The 18,825-nt window shown below is 36.5% G+C and overlaps 1 long non-coding RNA gene across 1 annotated transcript; it reads right to left on the bottom strand.

The window, feature by feature from the left end:
• Positions 1–15,477: 15,477 nt before the first annotated feature.
• LOC141621347 (uncharacterized) lies at positions 15,478–18,429 on the bottom strand. The gene is made up of 3 exons (XR_012532250.1): positions 18,266–18,429; positions 16,985–17,070; positions 15,478–15,658 (listed from the first exon to the last, which is right to left on the bottom strand). It is a non-coding gene; the product is annotated as an uncharacterized LOC141621347 (long non-coding RNA).
• Positions 18,430–18,825: the final 396 nt, after the last annotated feature.

Here is an 18,825-nt window from a genome sequence, read left to right on the forward strand (position 1 = left end):
GAACTGCAAACTCTTCGAAAGTTTCATCTTTTGAATTGAGAAAGATTGGCCAAACATATCTAGAGTAATCATCAACTAGAACGAAGACATACCTGGATCCGCCTCTACTTCTTACCTTCATTTGGCCACATAGATCTATATGCACGAGTTCTAGTGGTTCATTGGTGCTTACCGCTCTCTTAGGTTTGAACGATGATCTCACATTTTGGCAACGAGCACACGAGTCACATAAAGTTTCTTGATCAACTTTGATTGAGGAAAGTCCTTCAACCAAATCCCATCTCTTTAGTTTATTCAAAATTGTTGAACTAATGTGAGCAAATCTTTTGTGCCAAAGACAAGGATCATCCGCTGTAACTTTCAAGCATGTAAACGAGTTATTAGGAATATTATTTAAATCAATCATATAAACATTCCTTTTACGCTGTCCTTCAAGCACAACACTACTTGTTCCTTCAATTATTATCCGATAAGAATCTGAATGAAAAACAACTTTATTTCCCTTGTCACATAATTGAGAGATACTCAGTAAATTGTACTTGAGACCACGAACAAGATAAACATCACTAATAGCATGAGAAGAGGATAAGCCAACTTTACCAATACCAATAACCTTACCCTTCTTATTGTCACCAAATGTAACTTTACCTCCATCGAAGGGTTCAAGTGAAAGAAATAAATTAACATCTTCTGTCATGTTTCTTTAACATCCACTATCAAGGTACCATATATTATTTTCTGTCACCACAACCTGCAAAATAATTAGATACAGTTTTTAGGTACCCAAGCTAAGTTGGGTCCCTTGACGTTAGTCACTCTCAAAACTAAATCTTTTTCTGACCCAAACTTGTCTAATAATCTTTCGTTTTGGAAACGAATAGGCTTGTCTGGGAACCGTCTTTGGTTGTGTTTTGGGTTCTTCTTGACGTGGTCTTTCAGGTTGTTTTAGGGAAGCCTTAGTTTTGAAAGACTCTTTAGGCTTAGGTGATTGTTTTGTGGGAAATATCGGTATATTTCATCAAGAAAAATTCGGATTATAACGAATTATGATATATGAAATTACTAGTCATAAACGAATTGTAAAAACAAAAGAATAGAGATTAGAATTAACCTTTGGTCCTAAGAACAAATATCGAAATCGATATTCTCCTAATCGTTGCACCCAAAATGCTTTGAGAAATGCCCTTGTTCTTGCTAGAAAGAGATCCCTAATTGTAAATTATTTTTAGGGTTTTTGTGATGTGAGAAAATTAGGTAAAAAAGAAGTGAGTAAAATGATCCTCCTAAACTCCTCATATAACCGTGTAAAAGGAGTGAATAATGGGAAGATAATTTTCTTATTTTTCTCTTCCTTAAACCGAGTAAATAACAACCAAAATAAGGATAAAATCTTCTTATTTTCGGTTATTTTCAAATTATATATAATGTGTATATTTATCAATTGTCAATTATGTCGACACGTATTTAATAAGTCCACACACACAGTTTGTAGTCGATTTATTAATACCGGTCTGTCAATCATTTATTATGACAATGTCGTATAATATATACTTTAACTATAAATATCGCATATTTATAACTTGCTAATTAAATATAACCGTTTATGTTTAATTACGAATTAACATCTTAATTCGTTTAAGCTAACATTATATACATTAATTAAATATAACAGTTTATATTCAATTTACGAATTAACAATTAATTCGTCTCAGCTAATATTATTTAATTGTATTAAATAATTGTCTCATCATCACATTGACTAACTTTTTAGTCAAATACATGGACTAACCTTTTAGTCATATAAGGCATCAATGTGATTATATTTTCATACAATCACATCTCTCAAACACATCCTTTAGGTGTGACTTTTAGGGACCAGTTGATCACCGCCATCAGTATGATAATAACGTCAAACTTCTAGCAAGCCAACCGTTATTAAGTAAACGTTAATCAACTGATAAAATACTAAGTATACCCTGTGAACCTATAAGAGATTTATATACGTTATCACACTAACTGTGGAGGACACCAGCTCCAACAAACTCCCACTTGTCCTCACAAGTGTATGTGCGATAATCGATTCTCATATCCTAAAATTTCTCCCACTCAATGTAAAACATTTGCAAAATCCGTATTCACAAAGGCCGTATTTTACAAGTGATCAATATCAAGAGTGGTTTTCCCGACTAGAGAGTAACTTAACTGATAAACGAATCATCATTCGAGCATGGCCATGCATTTCAGTTACAACTACTCGAGTGGCCCTGAGAAATGACTAAACCTGATAAAGGTTGGATTTTTCTTCAACTCGAATCCTCGAGATATAAACACAAAGTATGAAATGACCCAAGTAAAAATCGCTTAGCCTCCTGTTACGGTCGACCATGAGAAAGAAACCAAAGTCACCTAAAAACTGCCTTAATCTCAAGAGACAGTCGATAGTCAAAAGAATCGACTCTAGGAACACAATGGACGTCCAATCCACGACCTGGCACCGAATGTTTTCAAACAATTAGGACTCCATTACGTTGTCACAATTGTCCTACGAGGTATCGTTATAACTCGCATATGTGATCGATTAGCCAACCGTTTGACTTATGGCTCGTTGAACCCACCATCAATCAACTTCACAATATAATAGCCAGAGTTATCAGCTCATGTAGGCGATTAAGGACCAAAACAAATATAATGTAATTCAGTTCACTTTGTGGCATTCAATGTTGTCGTACAATCCACATGAAAAACAAAATATGAAATAATACGATGAAGTTATAAATAGCATATGGAAAGAGAAAATGTATCGAATCCTTAATCAACTAGTACAACTCAGGAACACGTTTAATTCCCATGGAAATAACGTGCCCTTCATGCTTATCATATTTCAAAGGTTTAATGAGAGGATCGGCGACGTTGTCATCCGAACCAATCTTGTCAATCACTATCTCCTCTTGCTCCACGTAATCACGGATCAGGCGAGCCTTCCGATGTACATGTCTAGACTTGTTGCTAGACTTAGGCTCCTTGTCCTGGAAGATGGCACCTCTATTATCACAATAGATGGTGATTGGGTCATTCGAACTAGGAACTATGGTTAGTCCTTGTAAGAATTGACGCATCCATATAGCTTCCTTTGCTACTTCTGAAGCGGCATAGTACTCGGATTCAGTAGTAGAATCTGCTACAACTTCCTGTTTGGAACTCTTTCAGCTGACCGCAGCACCATTAAGAGTAAAGACGAATCCAGACTGAGATTTCGAATCATCTCGATCTGTTTGGAAGCTAGCATCTGCGTAACCAATTGCACATAGGTTAGTATCTCCTCCATAAGTCAATATCCAATCCTTAGTCCTCCGTAGGTACTTAAGGATGTTTTTAACAGCCATCCAGTGCGTTTCACCTGGATTGCCTTGGTACCGACTCGTCATACTCAATGCATATGCCACGTCTGGACGTGTGCATATCATGGCATACATGATTGATCCTATGGCTGATGCATAAGGAACACGACTCATGCGTTCAACTCCTTCAGGTGTCTTGAGTGACTGAGACTTGCTCAAATGCATCCCAGACGTCATTGGAAGGTTCCCCTTCTTGGAGTTGGTCATGCTGAACCTTTCAAGAATCTTATCTAAATAAGACTCCTGACTCAGTGATAACATCCATCGTGATCTATCTCGATAGATACGGATTCCCAATATGCGTTGTGCCTCACCCATATCTTTCATCTGGAAATGGTTCTTCAACCATCCTTTTACCGAAGATAAGAGAGGAATGTCATTCCCAATCAAGAGTATGTCATTGACATACAATATCAAGAAAACAATCTTGCTCCCACTCGACTTGATATATAAGCATGGTTCCTCGACCGATCGAGTGAAACCATACTCTTTTATCACCTGGTCGAAACGATGATTCCAACTCCGAGAAGCTTGCTTAAGTCCATAAATGGAACGTTTAAGTTTGCACACTTTCTTAGGATTTTCAGGATCTATGAAACCTCCGGGTTGTACCGTGTACAATTCCTCCTCCAAATAACCGTTTAAGAAGGCGATTTTCACATCCATCTGCCAAATTTCATAGTCATGAAATGCGGTAATCGCTAAGATTATCCGAATGGAACGCAGCATAACTACGGGTGCAAAAATTTCATCATAATGCAATCCGTGCACCCGAGTGAAACCTTTTGCCACTAGTCGTGCCTTATAGGTATCTGGTTGCCCGTCTACAGAATGCTTTATTTTGTAAAGCCATTTGCACTGCAGAGGTCGTACCTTGTTAGGTAACTCAACAAGATCCCATACGTCATTATCACACATGGAGTCCATCTCGGATTACATGGCTTCAAGCCATAGCTTAGAGTCGGAACAGGTCATGGCACCTTTATAGGTAGCGGGTTCATTACTCTCTAGGAGCAAAACGTCATTTTCCTCGACCATACCAATGTATCTGTCTGGAGGATTAGAGACTCTACCCGACCTCATAGGTTCCTGAGGAATATTAACCGTATCATTAGTTGAAGGAACAACTTCCTCCATATGTTCCTCAGTTGTTGGTTCTTGAATCTCCGACAGCTCGAAAGTTCTATTACTTGACTTGTTCTCGAGAAATTCTTTCTCTAAGAACTTTGCACTAGCTGCAACAAAAACTCGATGTTCGGTAGGCGGATAGAAGTAATGACCAAACATTCCTTTTGGATAACCAATAAAGTATGTCTTGACCGATCGCGGGCCGAGCTTATCTTCGTGTCTCCACTTGACATAAGCCTTGCAGCCCCAAACCCGAATAAAGGACAAGTTAGGGACCATTCCCTTCCACATTTCATATGGAGTCTTGTCGACAGCTTTAGACGGACTTCGGTTATGTATAAGAGCAGCTGACAAAAGAGCAAAGCCCCATAATGAATCAGGTACTACCGTGTGACTCATCATGGATCGAACCATATCAAGTAGTGTTCGATTTCTCCGTTCGGACACACCATTTAATTGAGGTGTTCTAGGTAGAGTTAACTGTAAAACTATTCCACAGTCATTAAGGTGTTGATCAAACTCATTTGAAAGATATTCGCCACCCCGATCTGAACGGAGTGCTTTAACCTTTCTTCCCAGTTGGTTCTCAACCTTATTCTGGTATTCCTTGAATTTTTCAAAAGATTCACTTTTATGCTTCATTAAGTAGACATATCCGTATCTACTCAAATCATCCGTGAAAGTGATAAAATATCTATAGCCGTCTCTTGCGGTGATTGACATAGGTCCACATACATCAGTATGTATGAGTCCTAATAGGTCACTAGCGCGCATTCCAACACCTTTGAAGTAAATTGGAGTCATTTTGCCGATAAGACATGATTCACACGTGCCAAATGAAGAGAAATCAAATGTGGGAATAGTCCCATTCTCAATGAGTTTCTTTACACGTTTTTCATTTATGTGTCCTATTCGACAATGCCATAGATAAGTTTGATCTTTGTCACCAACCTTTAATTTCTTATTATTCACATGTAATATATCTATGGTTTGATCTAAGATATAAATTCCATTCATGGAAACTCCTTTGCCATAAACAATTAAATTAAAAGATAAAATACAGCTATTGTCCTTTATCGAAAATGAAAAACCGTCTTTATCAAGTACGGAAACAGAAATAATATTCTTAGATAAACTGGGTACATAGTAACAGTTATATAAATATAACTCAAAACCATTAGGGAGCTGGATTACATATGTTCCCATTCAGACTGCAGCAACTCGTGCTCTATTCTCGACTCGCAGGTCCACATCACCCTTTGCGAGGGGTTTGATGTTTTTTAGGCCTTGCAAATGATTACACAGATGAGAACCACAACCAGTATCAAGTACCCAAGTTCCGAAACTTGCATGGTTCATCTCAATCATATGAATATAAGATGACATACCAACAAGAGTGACGCGACCTGCTTTTATGTCCTCACGGTACACGGGACAGTTCCTCCTCCAATGCCCAGTCTTGCGACAATGGTGGCATTCAACGTTACCGTCCTTGCTCTTTGCCTTGCCTTGTGAGCCACTAGTCTCACCAGGCCCACTCTTACCGTATCCTGACTTTTTAAACTTTGGCTTTCCTCCAGTTAGGTCGTCGTGAGCTTTGCCCTTACCCTTATTCTTGTTGGAAATCATGAGAACATCTTGCTTCATGCTCCCACTCAATTTCATATCCTTCTCGGTCTGTACGAGAAGTGAGTTTAGCTCATGAGGACTTTTCTTCATGTCATTCATGTAGTAATTTGCCCTGAGAAGGGCAAAACCATCATGAAGTGAATGAAGCATACGGTCAATGACTATGCTCTCACTGATTTTGCAATCAAGTGCCTCCAGTTTCTCGACATTCTCAATCATGTTAAGAATGTGTGGGCTAACCGGTTGGCCCTTCTGGAGTTTCGCATCAAAGAAGCGACAGGTATGCTCATAAGTAACGATTCTCGGTGCTTTTTAGAACTCATTAGTGAGCGTGGTGAAAATCTTGTTTGCACCTTGGGCAATGAAGCGTCTTTGGAAATTGGTTTCCATTGCAAAAATGAGTACGTTCTTTATCGCACCCGCTTCCATGACGAAGTCACTGTAAGCAAGTGACTCGTTAGCTCTTGCATTGGGGCCTGGGTTTGGCGGTATAGGCTCAGTTAAGTACTTGAGCTTACCGTCAGCAATGGCAGCATGCCGTAATGTTGCCTCCCAGTGCGCAAAGTTGGACCCGTCATTCTTCAGTCGTGTGGACTGATTCATGTGGTCCATGAAAGTTTTGAGCCAGGACTCGCGTGCAAGTGTGGCACTTGGCATAGAGATTTTGTTATTTCCAGCCATTTGTTGTAAGCAGTATTATCAATATAAAACGAATTATACACTGCGAAAAGAAGAATAAAAACATAATAAGCATACTCATCATTATGATTTAAGTCTAATGCAAAACTGTTATAAGCGAAGACTCAAGCATTTATACAATTGACCTCCCTCAAGAATTATATAAATGATCCCAAAACTCAATTATATGTAAATTGATAAGCCAACCTCTTGGCTAATTCTACTGTTAGAATTCTTGGTTGATAAATTTCTGTAAATTCTATCTTTAGTGCATCATAATCACGAGAAACTCTTCGGATTATAATGTTGAGGTAAAATAAGTCAACACAAACTACTTACCCAACGTAGAAGGGGTCACATGGAGAGTAAGATCCTATATGCCTACCAACGAAGAAGGGATTCATAGTTGTTTGGCCTTATAAAGACTAGTCTCAATTTTAGTTTTAGAGGAAGATCTCATCAACTTTATTTTAATTCATTTTCAGTGAACTAATATCTAGCATGCGAGAATGAATAAACTAAGATGATGGCTTAAAAAGTGTGACATATTAATATCCATGATAACTAACATTCAATCTATATGAGTCAATTTTCATGCATATTAGTAGGTGGTTTGGTTTAGGCGGAATATGATGCACTAATTATCATGCGATGAAAAGCAACATGAAAGGAAAAACGTAAAATAAAAACAAAGTCCTAGTGTGGCCTATCTACCAAAATGAACATAAATACAACTTTGGAATCCTTCCTAGGACCCGAGAAGCTTGTCTTGATGTTCCATCTTGGTCCATGTAGCGGGAGTGAGCAATCCAATCTCCATCTTTAGTCTTCTCAAAAATTACAATTAAAAATTACATAATAAACCTATTTACATTCTAATTCCAAAACCATAATACTAAAGAAAACCAAAAGAGATTCGAGATCTCAAAATTACATTAAGGCTATGTTTCCATCATTACGAAAACATAATCAACTAAGGCCACACTAGGTAATACAAAATTACAACCGATTGCAAAAATACGTAAATTAAACCATTCAACAATTCATACAACTAAATAAAAATGCATCAACTATAAATTAATCATTCAAGATATAATTCCTTAATTATGTAGAGTAATTTATCCAAACCACCTATTCTAAAATTATCAAAATTATGTGACAATTCCTCAATTACTCACAATAATTCCAATCTTAATTCACATTAACTAGTGATATGAATTAATCCAACATTATTTTAAACCTCTTTAAAATAATTAGGTATCTAAAATTTCAAAACCTTTTCACAACAAACAATCATACATTATAAATTTAATGTATAATAATTATTGGCCAAAACTAACAAAATTTTTTTTTTTTTTTACAATAGCTCTCGGCATTTTCAAAAAAAAAAACAGTTTTTTTTTTCTTTTGTTGCGGCATATGCCCTAAAAAACGAAAAAAAAACATTTTTTTTTTCGGAAAACATACCGTTTTAGATGAACAAATTTGTTTAATGTTGCTATATTAACAAGATTGGCATAATCATCAACTTTTAATTTAATATAGATCCAAACTAGATGATTCAATTTAACCTCTTAAAAATGAATATCTAAATTATGATTAAATCGATTATCCGAATATGTGATTCATCACAATTGATTTGAACATTATTAAATTAATGAATCATGATTCTAAACAACAATTTAAAACCATGTATGCCAAAAACTATATAGCAAAACAAATGAACATCATAAAGCTAAACTATTTCCATTTACATTTCAATTTAATTCTAATTAAATCAAAACATCTACAAATTTATCATATTATCATCTTAACATATTAAAACAACAATATCAATAAATCAAATGGAAACAAAACATCAAAAAACCAAAAAAAATCTCTCGGCAAAAAAAAAAAAAAATTGAAACGACCGAACCTTTTTTTTTCCTCAAATTTTTTGTTTGAATTCATTTATGAAAATCATATAAAATAATTTCGTGGCCTATGCTCTGATACCACTTGTGGGAAATATCGGTATATTTCATTAAGAAAAATTCGGATTATAACGAATTATGATATATGAAATTACTAGTCATAAACGAATTGTAAAAACAAAAGAATAGAGATTAGAATTAACCTTTGGTCCTAGCAATTTGGCCTAAGAACAAATATCGAAATCGATATTCTCCTAATCGTTGCACCTAAAATGCTTTGAGAAATGCCCTTGTTCTTGCTAGAAAGAGATCCCTAATTGTAAATTATTTTTAGGGTTTTTGTGATGTGAGAAAATTAGGTAAAAAAGAAGTGAGTAAAATGATCCTCGTAAACTCCTCATATAACCGTATAAAAGGAGTGAATAATGGGAAGATATTTTTCTTATTTTTCTCTTCCTTAAACCGAGTAAATAACAACCAAAATAAGGATAAAATCTTCTTATTTTCGGTTATTTTCTAATTATATATAATGTGTATATTTATCAATTGTCAATTATGTCGACACGTATTTAATAAGTCCACACACAACAGTTTGTAGTCGATTTATTAATACCGGCCTGTCAATCATTGATTATGACAATGTCGTATAATATATACTTTAATTATAAATATCGCATATTTATAATTTGCTAATTAAATATAACCGTTTATGTTTAATTACGAATTAACATCTTAATTCGTTTAAGCTAACATTATATACATTAATTAAATATAACAGTTTATATTCAATTTACGAATTAACAATTAATTCGTCTCAGCTAATATTATTTAATTGTATTAAATAATTGTCTCATCATCACATTGACTAACTTTTTAGTCAAATACATGGACTAACCTTTTAGTCATATAAGGCATCAATGTGATTATATTTTCATACAATCACATCTCTCAAACACATCCTTTAGGTGTGACTTTTAGGGACCAGTTGATCACCGCCATCAGTATGATAATAACGTCAAACTTCTAGCAAGCCAACCGTTATTAAGTAAACGTTAATCAACTGATAAAATACTAAGTATACCCTGTGAACCAATAAGAGATTTATATACGTTATCACACTAACTGTGGAGGACACCAGTTCCAACATGTTTTGATTCGGTAGCCTTCTTAAAGTCAAAGCTCATATCATAGAACCAACGATGATTATTATTACGTTCTTCACTCGTGCTAGGTTAAGATGGGAGGAAGTCATTATCCTCTAAAACAGTGTCAGTTGCTTTAACAAAGTTGATTCATTTTCTTAAATCCTGAACGTATTTGACACAGTTTTCTTGGATATAACCCGTATGACCACAGTAATTGCAAATCAAATATTATGGTAGATTGACATATTTTCTCTTCCTGAAATCTCGTTCGGAAGGAGTTGATTTACATTTAGAGTGGTCTCTACGACCATAACACTCATGTCCTAATCCCATTTTCTTATTATTATTTGATTGCTCCGTTAGGAAGTTTAGGACATGTGTGCTACCTTCCCACTTTTCGTGGACCTTTCTAGCATGTAAGAGTAAGTCTTTTTAAAGACTGTATCTCTTTATTGCATTTGGAATGGTCTAACTCAACAACCTTGGGAGGATGAGTCTCTTCATAATTGTCACGAAAGTTTTGGAATCTCTCGTCAAGAACTCGTACCATTTCAGTATGCATTCTTTTTGTTTTTAATAGTACGGTTTTAGATTCCTTCAATTTCTGAGCTAGAGAGTCAATTTTCTTCTTTTGATCTGAGATCACAGCTTCTCTAGCTTTAGCCTTTGACTCAAGAAGCTCTTTGACTTTCCTCAATTCTAAGGTTATAGCTTCACTAGCTGTAACCTTGGCTTGAAGATGCTTAATATTGAGTTTCAGATCTGAGGTTATAGCTTCATTAGCTATAACTTTGGACTCAAGAACCTTTTTCTCAGCATTTGTCACATCTGAAGTTGTAGCCATATTGGCTGTAACTTTATATTTGAGCTTCTTGGCCTTGGCTTTCAGGAGATGATTCTCTTCAGCAATATCGAGAATTTGTTCTTTTAAGTCTTTTAACTCCAGATCTTGTTCATGACATTTATCAAGAGATTGCTCGAAGTATTCGATTAAAGCATTCTTAGACAATTTCTTAACACTTTTCTTGAGTTCAAGATAGCTTACCTCTTCTTCTTCTTCTTCTTCTTCTTCTTCTTCTTCTTCTTCTTCTTCTTCTTCTTCTTCTTCTTCTTCTTCTTCTTCTTCTTCTTCTTCTTCTTCTTCTTCTTCTTCTTCTTCTTCTTCTTCTTCTTCTTCTTCTTCTTCTTCTTCTTCTTCTTCTTCTTCTGAATCTCCTAGGAAGCAGCAATAGGAGTACACGCTATCTTTATCATCGTCTGAAATAGGTCAAGGCTTACGTTGCTTAGGCATAGGTTAACAACTTCTTCTTCTTCTTCAGATCCTTCGTCGTCCTCCGTGTCAAGATCTCCCCAGCACGATGCCATCATTACTTGATTGAACTCTTTCTTAGTCTTCTCGCGCTTTGCTTTGTCTTTAATTTTCTCACATGTGGGACAATCCTTAATCATATGACTGGATTCTCCACACTTGAAGCATCCTCTATTAGCAAACGTATTCTTAGACTCAGAAGTTTTCTTATTATAGGACTTATTGTTGTTATTAAACGATTTTGTTTTCTTATTTCTAAAAATTCTTTTATTGAATCATTTAGCAAACAAAACCGTCGTCCTCTATTTCAGCATCGACATGTTCCTTAGCATAAGCTTGTAGAGCCATGCCCTTACTTTTACTAGACTCGGTCTCATCGTCATCCAGGACGAGTTCATGAGCCATAAGAGCTCCAATTAGTTCTGCATAAGGTAGAGAGGTGAGATCTCTAACTTCCTCCATAACCGTGACCTTGGGACGCCAGTTCTTTGTCAAACTCCTAAGTACTTTCTAGCAATATCCTCGGAGTTAAAAGTTCTACCAAGATTTTCGAGCTCATTAATGATAGTAGAAAATCGTGCTGACATGCCATCGAGTGATTTATTCTTTTCCATTTTAAAAAGTTCGTATTTTTGAATCAGCAAGTCAATACGATATCTTCTAACAGCTGACGTTCCTTCATAGGCCAATTCAAGACTATCCCATATTTTCTTGGCCGAAGTGCAAGAAGAAAAACGATCGAATTCAGTCGATGTCATGCCGTTTTGCAACAACCTTATCGCTTTTGAGTTTTTCTCAGCCTTCTTGTAATCAGCCTCAATATAGTCTTCTTCCTTCTTCTCATAGGTAGTGCCTTTAGTAGATCCAACGACCAAAATTATATTTGGTCCGCTTTGAACAATCTTCCAGCACTAACAATCATGTCCTTTTATGTAGTGTGTCATCATATTTTTCCATAGTCCATAATTCTTCCCATCAAAGATAGGACACTTAAGATACTTGGAATCCATTTCACACGTGTAAGGTAGCGGAATTAAAATAAAATAAAAAGATAAAGAGATAGACGGATCAGCCTCTTTGCGGTTAGGCAATCAAGAGCACGAGGTTCTGATACCAATTGAAGAGTCTATCCAAATCGAAATACTCGAGAGAGGGGGGGGGGGGGGTGAATTGAGTATTTAAAAACTTATGCCCACTTTTTATTTTATATCTAAATAATTAATTACTCAAAGTTTATTGATTAAACTTTAACTAATTAACTAAACGATTTATAAACGTAATGAAATGAACGATAAAGAAAATTGCAAGGACACACGATATTTGAAGTGGTTCAGCTTCACACGTTGAAGCCTGCGTCCACTATTCTCGATTAATAATTTTATTACCTTTCTCCGGATTACAAAATTATCAACCCACTCGTATAACTAACTTTAGCTATAACTCAATTTGAATATTACTAGATATTCGGTTTTGACTATCTTAAGTTACTAAGAAAGCACTTGATTGTTCTTCTAGGTGTTCACACAATTGAACGAGTAGAAACAATATGAAGTACTATTATCTTATAACGTAACCTTAAGAATTAATACGCAAATTAAAGAGCATGACTTTTCGTAAAAGATTTTCAAATGCAAAACAAATAAAATACTCGATTAGAATTTAAACTCAATTTTTTTGCAAGGAATTTTTATATTTCGAAAAGCTTGTTTGGATCAATGAACATCATGCGTATATATAGTAGAAGAGAGAAACTAGGGTTATGGTCGAAACCCTAAGTGTGCCGTGAGGCATGGTAGATTGTCTCATAAGAAACAAATCTTACCTCTTCTTAATTTAATCTACTAAATATTTTGATTGATTAAATAAAGTAAATCTAATATAATTGATAAGATATGAAAATATCTTATAGCAATATATTATGGATTTGACCTAATAATATTTACATGCATAGGGAGTTAACTCGGCATCCACACGGCTCATAAGCCCATCTTAGCCGAAACCCTAGGTTAAAATATCAAGGAGTAGATTAGGGTTAGGTTTAGATAATTTAGCAAACCCTAGGTAGCATGACGACTAATAAGTCGTTTTACTAACCAATAGGATAACGTAAATTATTCATTCTAAGCAAACCGTATTTCATCTCTATCATATACACACATGATTTCGAAACATATTTGAAGAATTTTATCTTTTGAAAATTGATTTTAAAATTATTAAAATCGTGACTTTAAAATGCAACCCAAAGTTATAGTAGAAATGGCTATAACCTTAAGTTTGGTAAGTGAAGTTATAGGTGAAATAACTATAACTTTACCTTCCCAATATTACTTCTTAAGATACCGTTATTAGACGATGTACTATACTAGCTAATTTTCTTGGAGATCTTCAGTGGTAGAATTATCTCTTTATCTTGATCATAAACTCTTCATCTTGAGCTTGTTATAGACTTGATCGAGCCTTTTGCTTGAGTGATCATCATACTTGAAACTTGTTACAGTTACTATGACGCTTTAACAATCTTCAATGTTATAGATCAAGCCGCTATAACATTACTTGAACGATGCTTCACAAATCTTCAATGTTATAGCCAAGGTTGCTATAACATTACTTGGTTAAATTGTAAACTTTAATCAATCTATTAAAGACTAAACAAACGATTACGAGCAAGAGTATATATAATATAAAGTACACATTTGTCATTATCAAAACTAAACATATATCTATATGGTCCAACACACTTTATATGCCAAATACCGACTCATCACATCGTCTTAGCCATCATTACATTGTGATACACAATAACCATCATGCTTATCTCATTTATGACATGATTAGTGACTAAACATGTTATAATGCAATTACTCTAATTAGGTGAGATTAATTACAACATTAACCAGAAAACATGTAACAACCACAATATTGAAACCGAGTAGGATTAACCTACCTCTTAGCATAATCCACAAGCTAGTCGAAATCACCAAGTATCCATCTCATAAAACCGTCTTATCCAACATAAATCACATATTAACTATCATAAATCACCCTATACTATAATATAACACAAAACCCCTTATTATTATCCACTAATTACTCATATATTAACAATAATTACTAATTAATCAACCCAATTAAAAACCCCCAAAAATTAGGGTTCATAAGACTAGAAAAAGGGGTAGATATCAACTTACAAGGTGAAAGGATGAAAGAGAAGGTGAGCAATCCTCTAATCCAAGCTTGAATCTCCTAATATGGTGTTTGCGAGGGTTTTATAGAGAAGGGAGAGAGTTTGGAGAGATAAGGATGAAGATAGAATGAATAAGGATAAGGGGATAAAATTTCCTTATCCCGTGTTCTGATTCAGCACCACTCGGTCGAGTGGCGAGTCCAATCGGTCGAGTGTCACTCACTCGGTCGAGTGTCGGTCCACTCGATCGAGTGAACCTCACTCGGTCGAGCGCGACGTAGTTCTCAGCAATGACCATTTTTCATAAATTAGTCATATCTCACTCGTTTCTTGGTCATTTTGGGCGTGTGACCTACCGTTGGAATCGTAAGAGAACAAGCTATCACCCCCAATTAAAATCACATCAATATCATGTCTAGATCTCAAGTTATGACAGTTTATAACGACCCTTCTACAGACGGGCATTATCACAACTCCACTAAGTCTAATATAGGTTATACTCGGTCCACTTGGTCTACTCGGTCGAGTGAACGCCTTAGAAACTACGAGGTATTACAATCTTCCCTCTTTAAAAAGAACTTCGTCCCCGAAGTTCACACACGACTCTAACAAGGTACTACTAACTCTATACTCTATATCCCATCACAATCTCGGTCTTTACTCTCCTTTCACAAACCTAAGGTAACACTATCCCGAAAGACGTCCCATAAACTCGTAGCATCCACTCAACGGACAAGGCCAACCTCACAAGTGACTCTCACTACCGGAACACCCTTAGTGCTACCTATCAAGTTCTATAGTACCAACGCTACTAATCCACTAATCCTACATCGATTCCCACACTAAACCAACATCGATTCCCACACTCTTTCTTTAATTTCCAAATTATTACATCCAGTCCCTGTGACACCCTCGTTTATTGCGGAAAAGTAAACACATAAATCTAGATAAAAACTGTATGGATATGTTTCTAATAGGTTCATTTGGGTAAAAACCTGTAATTTTTAAAACCGAAAACGAAACCTGAACCTGTTATAAAAATATCCAAATGGGAAGGTGTCAAACATGCAAGGTCCAAAATAAATCTCATGAATGAAACATCGCTAAAGTCGCGAAACAAAGTTATACAACCCAAATATGAGAAAGGGAGACATGTCCCTAAAAGTATATGACATAAAAAGTATTTAAGGGTCACAATATAATAAAGTCAATCTAGGTCCCAAGGTTACTTTGCTCGCTAGCTCGTCCATGTACCCCATATATGCATCACCTACCTGTCATTCGCATTTTATACAAATACGAAAGCCACAGTCAGTGGGGAGTAACTCCGAGTTCTCCCAGCCACGAAATGTCATAATTACTATAACATGTAAACATAAGAATATGAATACGAATCACACATAGCCTTAGCATATAAATGCTAGACAATCGTGCTTATCATGTGAACAACAATATAACAACACATAGTCCTAGCATGTGAATACTAGACCGACTCATACTACACTATCATGTGAATCACATAACATCCGGGAATCCAAACTCTATCAACCATAGCCGGCTTGCATCTCACCTTCTATGATTCATAGAATCATCAAACAAGAAAGGACAATATATCTAGAGACAGGCATAAGTTCCTAGTACAGTCAATAGTCACTTTGTAACTCGAGTCTATACCACGAGGTAAGGTAAACACCCTAGTCCTAAACCTGCGCAGACCTAGTGACATGCGGAAACGCATCCAAGACTCATGATCACACACATGAGTACCCCTAAGGAGTCCACCAAAGGGTTGGCTAGTACTTAAGCTAACCACATACTTCTAAGAGTACGTCAGGAGGTCATGCCCTAACTTGGATATAAGCCCACCAAGCTAAGACACAAAGGCTATTAAGCTGTGAACATACACTCGTCAAAGACTATAAAGGCCTATCTATGACATCGACCGAAGTCACTCACCTAGGACCTAGTCCCAACTGAATGCTTTAGCCTACAACACTTAAGACAAGTAGGACACCCACTTAACCATAAGAGGGGCAAAGAGTCCAACTTTCAAACGTAATGCTGACATTCTATCATGTGAAAGGCTATATAAATGTCTATTCAGCAGACAATCCAACCATATCCTCAATGTCATCAATAACCAAATTATAGTTAACCATCAATATCATAATCCATGAGAATAAGCTAAAATGGCAACAAGACAAGAAGACTCAAGTATAAGGCAACCAATTCATCCAACAACCAACATGTGAAATGATAATTACAAATATCAAGGCATAGCATAAAACCTCCAATAACAACCAATCTCACCTCAAAGACAAACCCTCGACCCTAGTCCCGCGACGGGTCATCGGTCAAATCGAGGCTGACCGGTTTAAACCTAGTTTGACCAAACTCATTCGGTCAAACTGGCCCAGCTCAGAGTCTTGGCCTACCTTGGCCCAAATCACAAAATGTATCACAATGTCAGTCTCATGCTATTTCCAATTTCTATCATGTGAGAAACGAAAGTAATACATTATCAATCTCCTAAACACTTAACAAACAACAAACACAACATCCATGTGACATTAAATCGTCGAGTAACTCGGAATAGTTACCTTAAGCTAGCAAAGAGACAAGTAATAACTTGAGAAAGCTTCTAAAACCCAAAATTACTCTTCATCTTCAACCACATATGAGTCACCTAAATAATTATGTGAAAGGACGATATTAACGAATTATCGTTATATAAAATATGAGACGGAAATTAATTTAATTATATTTTAAATAAACCAAACTAGCGTCAAAACAATTTATAGACACGGCTCAAAAGTTATTATGACAACCTCAAACTCGGCCTAACCACCAACTACACATGGCCTCAAACTCGTGACTTAGCTAGGCCACTGCCAAGCTGTTGCCAGGCCACAGCAGGCCCATAGCAGGCCACGACCATGCCAACAGTAGGCCACGGCCAGGCCACACAAGTTACGTCCACCACCTATCCCCTTTACCAGCTAGTTCAACCAAGCTCGCCCCGACTCAAAATCAATCCCGGTCACTACTCATAACAGCCACAATCACGTACTCAAATGTAACAAAACATATAAATATCAAGACGGATTCCTGAGCATGCTCGAGACGGAAATTCAAATGTTTCAACTAAATTAATTAGTGCTTAACCACTCAACCTGTGATTTGGGCAGCCCTTATCCGACCTCGAAATCCGGCCATACACGGCCTCACGACACCCCACAGACGGCCCATAAAACCGCCTGCTTAACCCCTTCCCCACTGCTACCACACAACCTACGAACAGCCACCAACACCCGTGTCAACAACCTAAACAACCACCCCAAAACCCGTGTCAAGCAACCTCAATATTTCTGTCCGAATCGAGTCAACCACATCTCACCCGACCCTTATAAAAACCGGTCCAAAACAGAACCCAAAAGGTGTAAAAACCGAGCCCAGACCCAGTCCTCAAGTACCAGGTGAAAACCCACGATAGCAGCACTCGTCTCTGCACAAAGCCGAGTACCCATCGCCCCCTTACGACTCCATTCTCACGCCATAAAACAGTCACAGGTTGAGCTAACTAAATTAGCGTTGAAACGGTTTTAGAACGGAGGTCCACAAATAGAATGTGACCCCAAAACAATTCCGAGAGACTGCCTACCCATCCCAAAGCCGAACCCAAACAGTCAAAAACACGGGTCCATGTGCTCAACACGACGTTTCAGACTCAAACAGTCCGTTTCAGACACCTCTTTAAGACGAATAATACCATACCCGAAAGAAAAGAGTAAAGACTCAAACTTTACAGCAAAAGAGTAAGAAAACCGAGTTGTTATATGAGACGGTATTTTTGAACTTTAACAAAATTAAGACTTTCTTACCTAGAAATGAGGAGGAAGAAGAGAGGAAGCCAATGGTATAAAAATGGTGAAGTTTGGTTGAGAAATGGGGTTGGGATCTTGGTTTGTAGCTCGGCCACAAATGGCGTCTGAGTATTTGTTTGTTGCTTTTGTTGCAGCACCTTCTATTCTGTTGTTTTTCAGGAAATGTAAAAGGAAGGGAGGACTTAAAGGGAAAACGGGTGGGATTGGTCAGTAAGGTGAGAGTGTGAGGTTTTTGCGGGTGGACCAAAAGCAACAACAACAATGACTAATAATAATAATAATAATAATAATAATAATATATAATAATAATAATAATAATAGTATAGAAATGTAGTTGGTAGGGTGAGCTTGTTTTATTCGAAAAGAAGAAGAAGAATTGCAGGGGGTGGGGGTCACGCATGAACAAACAACAACAATAATAATGTAGTACTCCGTAATATTAATAATAATAATATATAATAATATGTGAAAGTAGAGTGTGGGGTGGATAGGATATGTGTTGTCGACATACGATTGGTCCGTGTTAAGATAAGATTCTCAAATAAAATGTGACGGTC

The sequence above is a fragment of the Silene latifolia genome, chromosome X (assembly GCF_048544455.1).
Source record: "Silene latifolia isolate original U9 population chromosome X, ASM4854445v1, whole genome shotgun sequence".
Classification (NCBI taxonomy): domain Eukaryota; kingdom Viridiplantae; phylum Streptophyta; class Magnoliopsida; order Caryophyllales; family Caryophyllaceae; genus Silene; species Silene latifolia.